Source organism: Struthio camelus, chromosome 6 (assembly GCF_040807025.1).
Source record: "Struthio camelus isolate bStrCam1 chromosome 6, bStrCam1.hap1, whole genome shotgun sequence".
Taxonomy (NCBI): domain Eukaryota; kingdom Metazoa; phylum Chordata; class Aves; order Struthioniformes; family Struthionidae; genus Struthio; species Struthio camelus.
Window position 1 is genome coordinate 42,116,911 of NC_090947.1, and position 6,237 is coordinate 42,123,147.

Here is a 6,237-nt window from a genome sequence, read left to right on the forward strand (position 1 = left end):
GCCTGATGAGGTTGGTATGTAGTTGATATCATGTTCCAGTAAAGCTTATGTGTTTGACTGAGGCAAAAATGTCCTGTGCTGGGAAGGGCTAGCTTTGGTAGCAGGATGTTTCAAGCACCTGTATGTTGCATATTCCTGCTTCACAACCCTATTGCGTTCTGCTCCTTGTTAATTTAACCTTCTCACCTACTGCATGATATACAAAGACCTTCACCAGGTTTGCCTTCCTTGTCACTGACAGAGATGCTGGCCAGACCGGACCACTCCTTGAGGGGATACAAAGTCTGACTTCTAGAGGGAGCCTCCAAAGTTACCAACATTACTCTCCCAGCTCAGCTTTATGTCTTGACACATCTGAGAGTCAGTGTGGTGGTGGCACAGATTCTTCGAAACAACAGTTGTCCTGGCTTGCAGGTCTTGATAATCATCTCTCTGACATAGACCTCAGCTAGCTTTCCATAGGGCAGTCCTGTCAAGATTTCACATGAACAAGTAAGAAGCACTCACTGTTTTAAACTGCTTCTTTCACCGCTCATGCTTATTCAGTCTGGCATGTCTCAGGTTACGGTGACTTCATACTGTTGTTTAGATAGTTGGGTAGTGTTTGCATCTGAATTTCTGGTGTTCCCTCTATCAGTTCCATGCACCTTAGGTATGCAGCTAAAAAGTCACCCTTATTAATAGAGAGCTGGATTTTTGCGGTCAGACATTGAGGTTAGGTGTCACAGGGTGCAGTTAAGTGATAAGGACATGAGGTCTGCTGCTTTGGAGGACTGGCAGTGAGCAGTTCAAACCAAGTCCAGACTGACATATGAAAATGCTGTAGGACTCTCCCTTCCAGGCCCATCCTAGATGGAGATGCACAGCTGGCTGAAAAGGGCACGTCTCCAGGCATGGCTGGCGTTCAGCACTGCAGCTATCTACAGCAGGAAGGCATTCATACATTTCAAGGTGCAGAACTCTCCTTTTAACCATCAAAAAGAGTGCAATGACCAGCTCTGCCATTTCCTGCCAGTTCTGGATATAAGAGCATAATGGGCAGACCAAAGGTATCACAGTATACTGTCTTTGGCAGCAGTGAACAGCAGATGTTTGGGGAGAAGCATAAGAATAGGGAAAGTGCATAGTGACTCTCCCAGCCTCCGTGGGCTGGGAGCTTAGGAGAATCCTAAGCCAGAGTTTGCATTTAAGGTGGGTGCAAAGTGAACAGCTTTGGACTGGATGTTAAACAAGGTGTATGGTTGGAAAAAAATCAATTTTCAACTAATTTCATATTCTTATTTTCCTCGTCTTTCTGCTCCTTGCCTATCTACCCTACTTGTCCTGGCCAGAACAGTTAGAAGCTTACTTTGCCCTCAGCTGGACAGGTTGGTAACTCAATCACAGGTTGGGTTGCACCTTGATACCAAGGAAGTCCCCACTGCAGCAAACAACCCCAAAACATGATTTCCTTAATATGACAAATCACCGAGCCCGTGAGCACAACTCAAATGGCATTGCTCGTGTTTCAGCTCCAGCACGTGCTTCAGCGCTGTGGGACACTTGGAGCTTCCCAGCATGATTATCCCTTTTAAAGGCAGCTATTTAACTGAGAAGTCTCCAAGAGGTCTGCGTGGTGGAGAGCCGAGTAGAATGGGTCCTGTGTGTTATTTGGTGAGAAGATGGGGTATCTGCAGGAAGCATGGCAGCTGTGCTGCTGCGGGGAGGACAATGCAGGAAGCTCACGGGAGCTTATAGCTCCCTTGCCCCTGCTGAATCAGCCCTAGGTTATCTCCCCAGGGCCTGCTTTGCCCTCTCATGCTCCTTTTTTTTTTTTTTCCAAAATGGACAGAAGTATTTTAGTTTAATGTTTGCACATTGGTAGAAAAAAACCCCAACTAACAGCAGAGTAGTTCCTGTGTCAGAATGGTCCCTAATTGATATAGGAGGAGGCATTTGCTGCCAGGACATTTATTTGTCTGTTTTCAGAGGCTTTCCTAAAAAACTGGCTGTGAATGTTAATAATCACGTTAATGGTTAAACACACTAACTATGTTTTATTATTCTTTTTTTTTTCTTTTCCCTCCCTTCTAGTCACAAGAAGGCCATCCCTACCGGAAACCCCTGCTTTAAAAGAAGGAATCACTCAGGCGAAAGGAGCGGTTTTCCGAAGCAGCCGGATCAAAGTGAAATCGCTCAGAATAGCCTGCTCGCAGGTTTCCTTTCGCTCGTAGGTTCACGCAGAGTGTCAGGCGCTCGGCCGCCGGATCCGGCCCCTCCGGCGCGGAGAAATTCAGCGGGACGCTCCGCGAGGAGGTCCTCTCTCCGCTCACCCCCAGAGTATCCTGGGATTTCCTTTTTTTTTTTTTTAAAGACTTTAAAAATAATTTGGTGGATCTCTAATCTAGTTATCTGCTGTAACTGCAATATGCGCTGTATGTCTGACTCCCACAGACGAAGGCCTCTGTTTCCTTTCTGCCAGTACCTTAGTATCTGCCTTGCCCAGGAGTCTGCTGATGAAGACTTCCTGTTTGTTTTGAGTCACTGCTGGAGTGATAAATATACTTCAGCTTTTCTCCTCCGAGAGGAAAGAAACCAGCTGCCCTGAACTACAGAGAAAATATGTAGAAATTCCACCAAAGGGTCCTGTTATCATGGAGCTTCTATGGAAGCATGAAAAACCCAGTAATACAAGCTATGACAAAGGAACAATTTACATATTAAAACGGCCTTCCGCCCGCGCGGACTGAAGTTGTTTGCCTTTAATCATTTATTTTCACTCTATAACTTTAATTTGGAACGATTTGGAGATAAATAAATAAATGCAAAACCCCCATAAACTTACGCTACAGAGTAATGCTTGGCTGGATAAACAAACAATTATACTTGTGGTTTCTTGATCTGACCACAAGCTTTAAATGCCATATTTTTGCATGAACCTATAATGCTTCTGGATAAACAATTGTGTTTATATTGTCAGGACTATCCAGCGTAGTATTGTGTAATTTCTATGCACGATTACTAGGATATAGGATAAATTCCAAAATAAAAGAAAGGAAAGAAAGATTAGATTATTAAGTCATTTTTAATAAAAACAGCATAGTTTGGAATCACTTATAGCTTAATTTGTAATTTTAAAAGAATGCAGCACCGGCTTTTAAGTTCGTACAATTATCTGCTCATCTCTTTTTTCTTCTTCTTTTTTTTTTTTTAATCCTTTTTCTACTCGAGACGGGGCCAAACCCAAAACCTTGGATTTAAACTCCAGATCCAGGCTCAGCGGGGAGTTCACAGCCCCAACCTCGCTCCTGAAGGAGTCGGCTCCGGCCCTGCAAGCTGCCGGGCGCTCGGCCTTCGAAGGGACCGCGGGGATCCCGGCAGGTCCTCGCGCCTGGAGGAGCAGGGCGAGCGGCCACGGCGCCAGGCCTTCGGCCGGAGAGCGCAGGAGAGCTTTTCCCTACGTTTTTGGATATATTCTCCCCTCCCCTCTTTTCTTCCATGTAAGCTCCATAAGTGTCAGCAAACACCGTGTCCTCCTGCGCTTACGGCACTTCCTTCCCATCACCCAACTGCGCTCCCGCCTTTACGTCCCCCAGTGACATCGCACGGAACAAAAATAATCATATTGAAGCAGTTCGGAGCACGCTTCTTCTGTGGTTTACCTTTACCATCTCCTAGTAAAACGCAATTTCTTCTTTAACAGCAGATGGAAAAAAAAATCGTTATAGCTTTAAAGCAGGAGATTATAAAAGACTGCAGCTAGTTTAGATCTCACAGTTAGAAGTTAATTCTAAGTCACTGGAATTGAAAACATCAGTTTACAACATTTACTGGCTTGCTATAAAAATGTATTCCCCTGTGTTATGTTAAACATGAGAAACTACACCTCGGTGTGTCCATTATTTATATATTTATTCATATCTTGCTGCTTCTGATTCAGCTGTGTAACTGTATGCAAAACAGATAATTACCGGGGAACAGAATAATTTGTATTTTGAGGGGAATAAATACCCTGAAGGATTTGCTTTTGGGGAAAGAACAAACTGCAAAGAAATTACATGGATTTTGTAAACAGATATGAAAAGAAAAATAAAGAAAAAAAAAGTGAGGCAACTTCGACACTGCCACGTCTGTGGCGGGGAAAGTCATTTTTCTTTTTAAATACTCAGATCCACATTTTGAAACGGAACATGAGGCCCGTAGCGTATTTTCCGAGGCTATGTGGAAACGGGGATTAACGGCAAACCTACGACTCAGAGATGCCGGGCGCCCATTGCGGGGCGGCCAGGGAGGCGGGCGCCATTTTGTGCAGCTGCCACGCGGCCCATTGCGGGGAGGCGGGCGCCATTTTGTGCAGCCACCACACATGGCTCCGGGTCTGGTGCCTGCGGCACAGCTCTGACCTCCACAGCTGATGGGGCTGCCTTGTGTGGGGTTCCCCTACCCTGAAACTCCCTCCCGTGCTGGGAGTGATAGGGACCAGCATGGAGAACATGCCTCTGCCCATGATGGTTTTGAGGTTAGAAATTGCTTGTAGTGTGCTTTCTTTTGCTGGGGTTCATGGAAACAGCATTCTGCTTAAGACATACCTGCATCCAGTGTGCCTCACAGGCGGCGATTGTTTTAAAGAAAATGGCATTTTCTTCTTCCCCTTGCAGTGCTCACGGACCTGTGTGCTCGACCCTGGCCTGCTTTGGCCCTCAGCTGCCTCCGCGCACAGGGAAAGGTGTCTCCGGACAGGGGGACGGCACTGCTGCTTTCCACAGGGGTAACTGCCACAGACCTTCGTCCCCCGACTTTATTCTCCTCTGATTTAGCGCCAAAATATGGAAGAGAGGCGCTGAGGACACTAATTTCAGTGCATTATTTTCAGTAATAACTATATTACTGGAAATGTGTCTGAATACAGCATCACTGTGCGGTTCGGCTCCCTTTGATTTATTCAGCGTGAGCGTTTGCCTGTTTAATTTCTGTTTGCAGGGTTTCTGGTGAGGAAGTGGGAGTCTCCCAAGTTTTCCTACAGCTAGGTTTTTACATGAGGGTTCATGCCAGGAATGTTTGTCTGGTCACCTTAAAGCTACCAAAATAGCCCCACATCCTGTGTAGCGCAGAGGGAGCAACGAGGGGCATTTAACCTGTCCTACGGCGCATCTGAAAGGTCTGCGGTTCGGGATCCAGGCGCTATCTTGGAGTGACTCCCAAGAGCTGAGCATGCAGCTTCAGCCACTTGTATTTGCCTATCAAAGTTAAATCTTGCATGCGTGTGGTAAGTAAACACTGCAGTTTGCTATCTGTTTATTTTAGGTATTTCAAAGGCCCTTTTGCTGTAGCTATATCTGTCTTTGACATATGCAACCGTAAAACACCTCCGAGAGGTAAGGAAAGGCTGCTGGCTGGGGCTGCAGGCAGGGAACTGAGGCACAGGAGGACTAAGTGACATGACTTGTGGCACACAAGAAATCGGTGGCAGGACATGGAACTGAAACTGAATTTCCAAATTCCTGGGTCAGTGATTGAACCACTAGATAATTTCTGTAATAGCCGACCACGTGGGGCCGTCAGGAAAAAATCTTGAAATAAAATCTTTCTACCGTCAAGAAAAAATCTTTAAATTAATCTTATTTTTAAGACACTCCGCAAACAAACACAGTTATGAGTAACAGTGCACAAAAAAACAGCTTAACGTGCTGTTAAAAAAAGGGAAGAGAAAAATCTGTGTCTTAGGATCACAGCCTTAACACTTCCACCAGTACTGATCTTAAGTTTTTGTTTTTCTTTTCTTTTCTTTTCTTTTTTCTCTTTCCTTTTGGTGGAGAAGTTTTCTAAGGTATTTTTCAAACTTTCCAGTTTAGCAATGTGTTGGCTCAAATTGAAAAGAGAACTAGGCACTGGGTCACAGTCAGAATTAGGTTTGCGCTAGTGGTGGGGGCAGGTTGCTGACACAGCTACAAAGAGACAAAACATTTAAAACTTCTGGCTTTGTACTTCTCAAATGCCTCTTTTAGAAAATCGCTTAAGTTGTTATTAACATCCACCACCCACCTTCCCTTTCTGGTCCTGACATTGTGTAATAATAGATAATGTTGACATATGTTCCCTGCTGGTCAGAAATACTATACTTCTGTGAAAGGTAACATTTTCAAGCAATGACAAAATGTATTTTACTTGGACAGAACATTAGTTATTGGACTAATCTCACAATGTGGGATGTGGGGTAAAAGTTTTAACATTTTAGTTGTGGGAGAAAGTTTGTTGGGA

The 6,237-nt window shown here is 44.8% G+C and overlaps 1 long non-coding RNA gene across 1 annotated transcript in view; it reads left to right on the forward strand.

Moving 5' to 3' along the window:
• Positions 1-3,969, forward strand: part of LOC104145697 (uncharacterized) — a 30,626-nt gene extending 26,657 nt beyond the window's left edge. The window contains exon 6 of the long non-coding RNA XR_011141993.1: positions 2,074-3,969. This is a non-coding gene — a long non-coding RNA (uncharacterized lncRNA). The remainder of the gene's footprint in view (positions 1-2,073) is intronic.
• The last annotated feature ends 2,268 nt before the right edge of the window (positions 3,970-6,237 follow it).